Source organism: Dreissena polymorpha, chromosome 15 (assembly GCF_020536995.1).
Source record: "Dreissena polymorpha isolate Duluth1 chromosome 15, UMN_Dpol_1.0, whole genome shotgun sequence".
Taxonomy (NCBI): Eukaryota; Metazoa; Mollusca; class Bivalvia; order Myida; family Dreissenidae; genus Dreissena; species Dreissena polymorpha.
The window spans coordinates 29,492,948-29,506,438 of NC_068369.1; the positions used below are offsets into that span (position 1 = coordinate 29,492,948).

General features: G+C 36.9%; 1 non-coding gene across 1 annotated transcript; it reads left to right on the top strand.

The window, feature by feature from the left end:
- The first annotated feature begins 8,024 nt into the window (after positions 1–8,024).
- Positions 8,025–8,106, top strand: Trnay-aua (transfer RNA tyrosine (anticodon AUA)). Its single transcript has one exon. It is a non-coding gene; the product is annotated as a tRNA-Tyr (tRNA).
- The last annotated feature ends 5,385 nt before the right edge of the window (positions 8,107–13,491 follow it).

Here is a 13,491-nt window from a genome sequence, read left to right on the forward strand (position 1 = left end):
TGAAATATTGATAACAATGTACTTCTTTTTAAACAGCTCTGATTCGAACAATAATTGACGTGCATGTATATTTCTTAATTTTTATCCCATTTTTATACCGACATTGACGGTATAACACCTCATGGAATAAACTATCCTGTATCCCACCTTGTTGAATATACCTGTCGCGTGCATGGACTGCTTTTTATTTTATTTTACCACTGAATGATTTTTCATAAGAAATCTCTAGAGTCGATACAACTTTAGCTTTAATTTATACGACCTTCAACCTTTAGATCTCGTCAAGGAACATAATTTTTCGCCATCCGTATAATGAATCAGCTGATTGATGTCGTCATAAAATGACATACTTATTGCGTAATTTTCCAAAAATATGAGATGTCATTTTTGGTGTTCACGAAACTAATATGCGATGTCAGAGAATAAAACATTGAAGACGTGCATTTTTTTCGTGTAAATTTATCCTGGATGTAATTATGAAAAAGTGCATATTCTAAGGACTACTTACCTCGGATGGAACCGGAGAGACGAAGATTTAGATATGCATGTAGATCTAGCTTATTCGTGTTATTGATGTTCAGAATGCGCGTGCCTGTTTGGATGTGAAATTGTGTTTGTAGAACATAATGATGGGTGTGTATTTTGGCGAGTATAGTTTTCTTGATAATTAATGTTTAGAACGACTCTGTGTGTAAATCTACATGTACATGTATGTTGACATCAACATCATTTTGGCAGGAGAAATCGCCGCCATATTGGATTTTGATCATTTTCTTTCGAAAATAAAATGAATTATATTAAAGTAAAATCTTCTTTTCGCGGTCGTAACGTGTTACAATTCGCATGCTGCGTAAAATTGAATCGAGGCATATGGTGATATTTTTACTCGTTTTAACTTTTTAGTGAATTTTTTAAGACTATTTTGCGTACCAGAACAAATACACTCTATATCACTACGCATGGTTACATTCGTTAGATTTTAAGCTCTTTTAAGAATGAATAAAAATTATTGTTAAGGTTATTAGCTCTATTTATGTTAAATGTCACGTTGAAAAATATCAAATGGGATAAATAGAATACTAGGATTAGCGTTGAATACAGAGAAGTTTATGTTGCTCGGTTCGAACACCGAAAGCGCTCGCCAAGGCTCGCGCTCCCGGCGGTCATTTACTTTTTGTATTCAACGCTAACCTAGTATTCTCTATATCTTAAATGTTTTGTTGCAACTTAAATGATAAATAGTCTGAATTGTAAGTAGACATCTTTGTTGCGTTGTTTATACGATAGTTTAACAACGGTAATTTTGTTATCTGCCTAAAAAATATTAGCGAGAACCATGTCAGAATTACTAAAATGACATAGCGCGGATAAAACATCAGCGAATACATGTTTAATAAAGCTTCATTCTGATTTATTACAGCATTACACTATTAGGAATTCGCATTCATTCTGATAAATGCGTTTGAAATTCAAGCGTAACAGTTAATATCCATTTTCAAACGCTACATTGTTACTAAATAATGCATTTGACGTTCCAACTTTGGACTGAAATTTTATCAAATTGGTTTTACACAAACACTTTAGCGTTTGCGTTTTGTTATCAAAATCTATCCAAGTCATTATGTCATTCACACATGTTTGTCAGTTGACTGATAAACACATAACATTTCAATACATAGCATTATTGGAAAAAATTCTGCAATTTATTTTTTATGTAAATTTCTATTTTGAATATTTTGGCCAAGAGTGCAGTATCAATCCTCATATCTCATTAATTAGCAAAATTGAATTACTGAGTGGAATGGACAAATAATCCATAATATTTAAGATACAGATAAGAACTTGAACGATATATTTTTTATTTGCAAATGTAAATAGTATAAAACCTTATAATTCAACATAGTTCATGCATTGTTGATGTGATGCCTTCAGTGATGTTATCTTTTTTGGACGAATAGAGGGTTTATGTCTCTAGAGTAAGCCCTTTACACGTAATTTTACTCCCTCTTTAATAAAACACGGTATAAACATGCATAGCTTCTAATTAGATCTTTTATGCGTTATCCTCGTGAACATTATTATTTAATGATAAAATTAATTTGCAAAGGTACACGCGAGAGAAGTCGGAACCTTAACACAATTGGCCGGAACAGTTGCGGAGAGCAGAGATTATCAGATTCAAAGCATGTTTCCGGAACCGTCTAAATGCATGGCGCGAATTCCTAGCGTTGTCGACACGTTTATGACCCGATAAAAGAGCCGTTAAGTTTTCGCGTATTAACGTCCAGTAAACTCATTAAATAGCCTGCTTATTGCACGAGGCAAAATAGTGTAAGCACGTGTTCTTTCCATTATCAGTTTGTTTTATGACTTCTAATACAAAATTAAATGTGAAATCATATTTAATTGATGTATTGTTAGAATTGATAAGAGTGTATTGATAATTGAAAATTTGCGTTGACTCCAATATTAATATGTTTCAAATGGTGTATTGCTCAAAGAAGCCTCTTCCAAAATTCAATAACATTTTGTAAATTAGATCACATACAATTTTATTGGACCATTTTTTTCTCACAAATCAGATGGTTCAATAAAGCATCTGCGACGATTAATTTGTCACATAGTCGGTTCTCATCAACAAACTCCTTGCAGTCGTTCTGTCCAATATGGTTCACCGTATAAAAGCACTCTGGATCAGCAGACGATTTCTTACATAAATCAAAATATCTTACGGAGGATTCCGCAGATTGTCGATGTATCACGATTGTACAATGGACACGTGATCTATCTTACGGAGGATTCCGGAGATATTCGATGTATGACGAATGACAATGCAATATCAAAGTAAAGTTTGTTTATTTTTTCCAATCAGAAATTTTCTACAACGAAATTGTTAATTTATCTATGTAAACGGCTTATAGTAGACATGTTCAATAAAATATATCATAACGATTCAACACACGCATAATAATAATGATATTTGAATAGGTGATTATCACTAGGTGTGTAATGGCGGCAAGGATTTGTGACGTGTTAATCTCTGAGAGGAGGTTGCAAACATTGAAATCATTACATATTGCAAAGAGTTAGTTTGCTCGTACTGTGCTCGTACTGTGACCATGCTTTGCTCGACTTAGCATGTACGTTGATCGTACTTTGCTCGTACTTTGCACCTGGTTTACAGTACTTGCAATTTTGATCGTTCTGAATATAGCAACTTTTCCAAGGGAATGAATCTTGGGTAACTGCAATAATATAACTCCCAAAGAGTTGTCTACCTTTAAAGTTGAATACAATGTCAGCAGAGTGTTGACAGGGACTTAATTAGTTTAATGTTATAACTTATGTACGCACCATGTGCACGAAAAAAAGCATGCGTGGAGATTATGTTGTTATTGCATAATAAATAAAACAATAACAACAACAGACAAGACGTGATCAAAAACTTAAGCGAACATATGAAGATTAAATAAGTCAGTGGTCTCAATGCAGCACTCTATTTTTTTCAAAAATGCAGACTGGCCTACGTAATATTCATTTATTTAATTTTAGAAATTCAAAATTAGGATAAGGTATCGCTCTAATCATGAATAATATATTAAAAACAGAGTCCAATCAGTTCACTTGAAAACATTACAAGTCTTAATATGTACACCTTTTATATAAAGGGTCTTAATTGCAATAATAAAGGTGAACAACTAATAAATTGGTTAAACAAAACAAACAACATATTCTGAGGGGTATAGGGAGCTTTATTCTACAAAACTAACTAACAAACTCCTACTAATTAAGCGCGCGCAATGTTAAGTTAAATCATACGCATAAATACACAAATCAATAGTGCGCATACCATTCATGTAAAATACAAATACAGTGTATCATAATTTGACAATGCATACTCTTATGTAATAAACAATAACAATACATATCAAAGTTCAAAATGTCCAAACCCTAAAGTAGAATTATAGTAGTAGGACAAAAAAATCAAGTTTGAACAGTGCTGAGAATATTCATACAAATGATTGCATATGCCTTAAAGAATTAATTCGCGTTTGTAAATCTTCACTGATATATGATTGATAGCACGTGGATTTCCAATCTCCTAACAGTTTGATTGTATCAGCTGACATGCCATTCTTGTAACAGAAAGATGCCCCGCCTCTCCGAAACGAATGCGTCCCAATTTTGGCGGGGTCAGTTCCGCTTCGACTCAGACAATCCCTGACACGAGCAATAAAAACGTCATCGCGTAGAGGCTTGCAAGAACCTTGTTGATAATATACAAAAGCGGGACCAGCAGTGTCTGCACATTTAGTCATCTCGAAATAGTGATAAATAGCCTGGGCTGGACACAAACAACTGTCTGTCATGCGCGTTAATGGCACCTCGAAGATCCGCGTTTGGTATTGGATAACTTTGCTCCAGCGAATTGAAAGCAGTACACCCCAGGGAAGGAAACTAATGTCTTGCCGGCGTAAATTCTTCGAGGGGTTAAACGTTATTGCGCTTTTGAGAAGAATGTTTGATTTACGTAACAATCCATAGAACATAGTCAGACAGGCAGCCCAAACACTTGCGTCCAAAGAGTGTGCTAAATTGAGTTGCGCGTAAATATTCCTAAGCATATCAGGGTCGATAGGCGTTTTTTTGCACTACGCTGTCGCCCAGAAAACGTCTAATACCTCTTAACACACAGGTGAATTGAAAATTATTTGTTAGCGGATTTGGTAAATTCCATTCAGCGTGTAGCAATCTAATTATATTCATATATTGTTTCACTGAGCTATATTTCTTTGACTTTGCTAGATAAGCAGCGTAACGGCAAATAGTCTGTGACGTAGCTGGCACAGGGCAATAATTCATCTCAGAACAAAAGGACATGTATGCTTTACGATGTACGTTGTAGGCCTTCTTCGTATTGTCCGAATACGTATTGCTGATGTAGAAGTTCACGTCTGAGTCAAGGCCCACTTCTCTGCTGCAGCCTGTAATTTAAAAAAGGGCAACACAACTATGAATTGAAATATCCCAGCTGTGTCATAGTGTGAAGGAGGCGTTGCCTAGCTCCATGTTCATGTAATCTACTTACACAATCACTTAAAGTATTATATTGGCCTGGATAGTAAACTGCCTGTAACCTAAAATTATAAATAACTGATAACCAGAAATATACGTCTTAGAGATTCCATGATAAAAGGGTGTTTGCAAGTCCCCTTATTGATAATAGCGCAAGCTGCCATATTGTCACAATGCACAAAAACCCTTTTATTTCTCCACAAGTGTGACCATCTATGTGCCGCTGGTTCAAGACTTAATACCTCCAGGTAGTTTATAGGTAAACTAGTCATAGCTTGTGGCCACGGTGTATACACAAAATCACCATGGAAAAATCCTCCACCTGCAACTTTACAAGCATCAATCGAGATTGACGTGGATTCTCTGTCATCTACAATCGGTATAATTCCATTGAACGTTTGCATGAATGATAACCACCACTCAATATCTTGTCTCATGCCAAGCGTTATGCGAGTACGGTGCCAAGGTTTACCTAATTTATTACACCGATCTACCAGCCTTCTGAAATGCGTACGTCCACCGTGAATACATTGTGAAAGCCAGCTTAATTTCCCAATTACACTTTGAACTTGGCGCTTAGTAATCTTTTTACAATTAAGTGTTCTCTTTAACTCTGCTCGTATTTCAGATATTTTTTCGTCTGGCATGGAAAGGGTATAACGTACGGAATCTACTGTAACTCCAAGAAATATTAATCTTTGAACCGGACCTTCGACTTTGTTATAATTTATCTGGAATCCTAATTCCCGCAACAGACGGATAAGTTCATGTAAAGCAGTGTAACATTCGTCGTACGTTTGGGCGATGATCAAAAAATCGTCTAAATAACAAATTATCGTCTTGAAACCCTTTCTTGCCATAATTGCACGCACTGATTGTGTTATACGATTAAATATCTGGGGCGACATTGATGCACCAAATGGAAGACGTTTATCGATCATAAAGGTTTCGTGAGTGTCTCCAGAGAATTTCCACTTAAGCCCGGTTACTTTGAAATTTGATTGATGCAATTTCACACTTCTGTAAGCATTAGTTAGGTCGACCTTTGCTAGGAAAGAGTTAGGTGTTATGTAATCCACGGCATCCTTTAAAGTTTGGTATTTGAAGTGTTCCGTTGTTGCGTAATCGTTTAGCGCTGAGCCGCTTGGTCTGCTGCAGTCATGAATTAGCCTGACCTGAGATGAGCCTTTCTTAGGTATCGCGCCGAGAGCTGAAATAATACACGGTCTTTTATCGACGACTTCGTAATGCCCATTTTCAATCTCTGTTAAAATTTGGGATTCACAACGCGCGCGCGCATCAGCATTTGTTGCCGATAGGTAAGTATTTACTTCAACATTTTCGGATATTTTTTCCGGGTCGACGATGTTAAAACCATGCTTTATTCCGTTTAGAATGAACTCGCGGTCACAATAATCCACAGGTAAATTCCGCTCCCATGCTTCGAAGGTCAGGCTCGTAGATCGAGTTAATAGTTTTTTGGCTGATCGGCGGTTGTCCCGGCTTCTGGGTGACGGTACCGACACTTGGGTCCAAAGGGGCACGATCCCTTCGCTTTGAATATACGACAATCTTCTCGAGGTTGTCTAGAAGGGTAAGACGGCGTGTGTTGCGTGACGTTACGCGGTCGTTTTGGGAGTAGAATTTGCAGCTCCATATGTGGGGAAAACGTCCCCCAACGAAACGCATGCTCAGCTTGGAGCTCCCGGTAGCTGAAGTCGAAGTTTAGGACGCTGTTCCATTCGTAGTTTTCTGTAAATTCAAAGAATTTTGTCGTGTACGCTAGATAGAACTCGACGTCGGTGCGTTTGATCTGACCGGTGCTTAGGAGATGGTTTAGCAGTCTCATGTTGGCGGCCCCCCATTCTTCTATGTAGATTCCCAGGTAAGGGTGGTCCTCTGACGTTTTGAGGACAATTGTTTCCTCCCGGTCGCCACTTCCGCTTAGCACGTATTCTCTTCTTTTATTTTGGCGGCGACGTTTCGTCTTTTCAGTGAGAAATTGGGTTATATGTGTCGCCTTTTTGTTCACTGATTTTATAGTAAGTATAGTTCTCGGATCCATGAACGACATGTCACCGTGTGTTGAAATTTCTTTGTCTGGTGAGGCACTTAAAAGATTGTCAAATGCCTTACCTGCCACTTGTAGTATCTGGTCATTGGTCCTTGGTACTTCAGATGAGGCATTGTCCTGCTTTGTTTGAATATTCACCATGATAACTTTAATAGCGCCAAGTGTCAATCCAATTTGTTTGAGATCGCTCTCTGTTAAAAGTCTAATTACGTCCCAAGTCACAATATCTTCCTGCCGTAGTATCTGGGTAACTTTCCTAGAAAGTTGTAGCTTTGAACACCACGAATCGAAATTAAACGCGTCTTCGATTTCATTTTCAACTGCTATTTCTGTTTCTTTATTTGCCATTCGTTAACTGGTTATTATAAACACGTGTATTTTAATTCTTTTTTCATCACAAGCAAAATAACGCCAAGCAAATTCCGAGGAAGTTAACCGCGCGAATGACCAAGATGCCCGCTCCCTGTTACCTACAGGTCATGACCTCGTCACGTGATGTGTGGCGCGCTGCAAGTTTGTAGTGTTTAAACGATATTAAGAAACTTAATACCACATAAATGCTTGACGTAGCACTGCTGCAAGAAATGATAAAAAAATAGACAATGCGGCCCGGGCATTTTTTTTAAAGAGGCCAAAGTAACAAACGTTTAGGAAAAGGAGAATCAAAAAAAGTGGGAATACTTCATGTTTTAACACTACTATGCAATAACATGATAGCGACTGTAAACATTTACGCACAAAATAATACGAAGATCATGCTAAAACACTTAAAAATACTATTGCTTACCTGGGGTGGTATTCCAGAAGCATCTTAAGGTAGTGCACCTCTAATGATTTCCCGCGATTTCTTCGAAGGTTGAAGAGCCTACTATTAGGTGCCGTAGCCTAGTGGTTAAGGCGATAGACTATAAATCTTTTGGGATATTCCCGCGCAGGTTCGAATCCTGCCGACGACGTATACTTTTTTGCGACGCGTTTTATTTATTTTCTAACGTAATTTGATTTAATATGGCATATAAGCTATATTTATTGTTAAATATGTTGCAATTTTTATGCACATTTTTCAATTATTAAAATTAAAACAACGTTATGGCGAAATTGGGTGATTTACTGTTGAAAATACGAACCATGCATGTTGCATTTTTATTTCAAAAAGTAAACGGTAAATCTGTCTAGTTCTTGGTATTTTTGCTGTATATAGTGTTTCTATAAAAACTAAGTTTAAAATATGACTTAAATGATACTATTTTGAATTTTATGACACTTTGTTTTTAACCGACCCAATTTTTACTTGGCTGAAATCACTTACATTTCATGGTGCTCTTCCATAGATAAAAATTTGTAAAAAATAAATGTCTGTAAAAGAATACTTATTTCATCTTGTTTAAACTTTAAACACCTTTACAGCATCTGTACACACCAACTGCATGCCCATATTTGGAAATTTGAATGAATTATGGAACTTTTATATACCACAGGGGTGAAAAATAAACTGGACAAAAGCCGAGCGTGGGGGTGGTTTTGAAAAAATCGGTATATTTTTTTAAAAAGCATGGAAAGCCTACCTACAAATTTGCATGTAGTTCAGTGAAATGATGCTGATTAAGAAAATAATTAATTAGATTATATTTGGATATGTGCCCATTAGAGGTGCACTACCTTAAGTTAAATTATATTCTTATCCTTAAATCTGAAATTTTCAATCTCAAGTGTTTCAGTTGAAACTGCAATAGTTTGGCATCAGGATTTATATTAAAATAACATAATTATGGCAAAGTAATTTGAGCAAAATCAACACAACATGTGTTTGCTTATGTGACAAAGAAATATAAAACATTGTAATTTTGAACTTACGTGACAATATTTAAGAAATGACTTAAGATGTTTCTGGAATACCACCCCTGGATTCATTCTCGACGATAGTTGGTGGTGACTTCGAGGCCATGCAAGATTTTATAAAAGACAAGGGCAGTGGTGGAAATAATTCGGGCTTTTCGTAATTAAGAAGTTGTCTCCCATTCGGGAAGGTATCACGAGTATCCCGGGTAAAAAGCGGTCCGTCTAAAATGCGTATATGACTCATATCCGCGGATATGACCGAAAAGTGCGGATATGGACGAATATAAGCAATATCGACACTTTTTCTGCAATGTTCATTTCAATTCTGGATTTTCGTAATTCCGTGTAAACAGAGCTGTCGTTCTAGCGGGAAGGTATACCCACTTCCGTTGTCAATATAAACAATGGGGAAAGACTACTGCTCTATCTTTGAGTGCCATAATTTCAGCGGCAGAGTGGGTAAATTTTCAAAGAAAGTGGTTTTACATAAAATGCCGTAGGACCCATGTACAAGAAAAGCTTGGGTAATGGCAATAAGCCGGAAGAATTGGTTCCCAACGTTGTACACACGGGTATGTTCGGACCACTTTGCAGACGTCATCGAACTTAACTCTGTCAATCGTAAAAAAGTTCCGACTGAGAATTTACCTCAGCGCAGAGTTCTTCCAAATCATGAGAGAAAGGAGCGTACCATATTACAGCCCATTCCAGAAAATATTTCAGTCACCTCTGCCCTACATTTGCATTCGTAAGTAATAGATATGTAGCATGTTTTGTAATCACTGGTTGTCCACATGCAAAAAGGGTAAATACAAGTATCCTTCTGCCTATAGTTTCACCCATTCCTATAAATTCAGCCAACCCCATATTTTTGAAATTATGACATATTTCGATAAAACTTTTGGTATTTATCTTAATTTTGAAAATTCTATTACAAATGTGTTATTGTTTGATTCAAAATGCGGTGTGTAGAACTACCGAAATACCCGTAATAACCAAAATCCCCATTACTTTTAATTATTTATCAAAATACTGCGGATATTAAGATAAAATATTGCAAAATACACTGAATTCACTGATGAAACATTGTTTTTTTCCAAGTTTGGTAGTGAAAAACTAAAATATAATCATTATTATTGGAATAACGAGAATGAATTCATAGTGCAAAGTACGGTCAAGTACCGAATTCCCCACAATAAAGACCTGCAAGTGTAAAAAAATCATCTATGAGCTTTTTTAATATTAAAAAGCAGTGGCACAGACAAAAACTTAAAAATGCAAATGTCAGATTTTTTTTGATGTTAAACAATTTTATAAAATTTGAGACCCCTGATGTATTGTCTGTAGCACTGCATTTTTTCGGCATCTTCTGTGCGGTGGCTACTGTGCAGTAAGTAGCTCTCGATGTCGCTAAGCTTCACTGTAGGGAAATGAGATAGGTCCCAGTCCATCCTGCTTGGAGCAGGGCTTGAATTACTTTTTTTTTTCAACTCGCAAAAAATTGCTAGTTGTTAATATTTCAACTCGCATTTTTTATTTCCAACTCGCAATACAAGTTTTCATAATAATGCATCCTTTGGTTGATAAAAAGTGATTGGCGATGTTCACTAAGCACTGAAAGGATGGACCTATGTTTATTTTAACTAAAAACTTCAAAGCAACATTGTAACACAATTGAGTGTAAAGAGTATTTTTTTTTATATCAGTTATATCATCCAAAGTTAATGCCTCGGTCCATATGGGGCGACATCTGGCCTTTTGCTACTGTTGCCACTGATCCACCACCTATTCACAGCTCTGCGTGGCTGGAACCCCTCATTATCTCTGATAGAGATTCGCATTAATTGGTCCATCCTTTCAGTGCTTAGTGAACATCGCCAATCACTTTTTATCCTTTTCATAACAGAAAAGCATCTTTCACACTCAGCATTGCTGAGGGGGTAGAGACCAATCAGATGAATCGCAGAACATCTTACACACATTGCCGTCTTGGTCTCTCTCCGTGTTCAAAGTTATTTTTAGCTCGTCTTCCCATTTCTTAACTGTTTTGGCATTTCTTTTTATCTGGTTCGGCCTCGGCTTTTTTGTCTTCCACAGAGGAGACGGAGGAATTCGCCACAAAAAAGCTAGTTATTTTTTTAGTAGACGACATTTTTGAGTTTTTAAATCGTCTGCTAAACGTGTTCCGTCTATTTATAAGAATGAGGAATTAACGAAATGAGCTTCGTTTTAAAAAAAACTTCATACTGAATAACTATCGCCAATTTTCACTTAAGAAGGGAATAACATACTTTCAATTGCAATAATATAATTTTCAATGTTCTTTACTAACTATATCGGCAGAAAGATACAGTGCAGAGCGTAAATATATTTTAAAAAATATTTCGTAAAATTATTTCTGCTAGAACGGAAGTAACCGCTGAAATACATTATGCAAATTAGGGTAATTCCAATTTTCAGATCTATTTTTAGATCGAAACTAGACGGGGTTTAATTATTTTCGTACTTGGTCGGAAGACTTTCGATCGGCGAACAAATCTTGTATTTAATCCAAGATCTTTAAGCACCTTGTTTGTTTTTTCCCCAACTCGCAAAAAATGGCGAGTATCTAAATGTTGCACTCGCATTTTAGACGTGTTTTTTAAAATGTACTCGCAAATGGCCTGTTTGCGAGTGCTTAATTCGAGCCCTGTTGGAGCTCAGCTATTTCGGGAGTTTCAACACCAGAAGATGACGACTGTGGTGCAAATTCCGACACAATGTCACACCGCGATCCGATCGTATCTACTACCCGTTGGGCAAGTGTCAACTTGCTTCCACTAATTTTAACATTATTTGCGCGTAAAAACGCTTGAATTTCTACTTTGGAATATTTCAACACATCCTCGACAGTTGTTTTATTATTTATTGGAATTAAATTCGCCGATGTTTATTATAAAATCCATTCTAACTTTGTTGAAATTTACGCGCTTATAACTTTTGACAACCGGCCGCAGCCAATTGTATAAACGATTTAACCATAGTAAATACTTTTACTATGGTTAAAATGAACCGTAGTTAAGTTAATCCAATTGTATAAACGATTTAACGAAATTTAAACACGCACTAACCATGGTTAATTTTTACCCACCTTCATTACCATGGTAAGCGTGTTTAACCACAACAAAGATGGCCGACATTCACTTGGTCAGACGACGCAGACCTCGACAATTCAGGCGAATTGACCGACAGGAGACGGACTTGACGGACGATGAGGTGCGCCGGAGGTACAGGTTTTCTTCTGACAACATTGACAGACTTGTACGACTGTTGGAGCCGTCGCTTCAAAGACCGACACGACGGAACAAGGCGCTGACCGTACGGCAACAACTCCTTCTGACATTGAGGTTTCTTGCGTCTGGGGCATTTCTTCAAATTATTGGTGATACCTTCGGCGTAGACATTGCTACTGTGTCCCGGGTGGTGACGAACGTGACTGACTGTTTATTCGCACTGAAAGACACTGTGATCAAGTTTCCATTGACGGACGCTGACCGACGCCGCGTTATGGCTGGTTTTTTCGCAATGAGGGGCTTCCCGGGAGTCATCGGTTGTGTTGATTGCACCCATGTACGAATAATTTCTCCCGGAGGTGAGGACGAACCGTCCTATGTAAATAGGAAAGGTTTCCACTCCCTCAATGTGCAGGCAACGTGCGACCATAAAGGTGAGATGAATTTATGTCTGTCTATGCAGTGGTATGCTTATTCATTTGAAAAATTAAAATAACACTGATTTATTTTTAAACTGGTTGCTCCAATTTCACTCTTTAAACCATGCATGATTAGGAACAAATGTGTTCACGAGCCGCTGTAAATACAGCAATATAGATGATTCACTGATCCTTTCAACAGTGCCATAAATATTGCCGAACTTCAAAATCTGATTTAAATCTTTAAGTATCAAATAAATTATATCTCAAACACAAAAGATCCTCTTCAACATTAATGTCCCTGATAAATCACTGTAGGTCCATTCCGTGTACATTTCATTTAATTCTGAGTAAAATCTCATACACGCGTACAAGTATACGTCATCGTGACACGCGTCATCATGACACGATTGTAGAATTAATTGAGGTGCCTTACAGGGATTTTTGTTTTGGTTGTGTGCCATTATTTACATTTTAAAGGACAGTATATGGATTTATTTTGTTTCAACTTATACAGGCTATGTTTACTTGAATAGTTTGAAGGTTTCGCAAATCATTTTCTGAATTCAACGTCTATCAATTAAAATCATATTCACTGTAATATTCTAATATACTAAGTGTACATGGTTTATAATAAATTAATGAAGATATTTCATTACGAGAGCAATAAACGATCACAATCAACCTATATTATTTTAAACGCGGTTTTACCCAGATTTAATACTTTTATTACTATACAGGGATGTTCACTAGCATAAACGCATGTTGGCCTGGATGCTGTCACGACTCGCACATTCTTCGGATGTCTAAC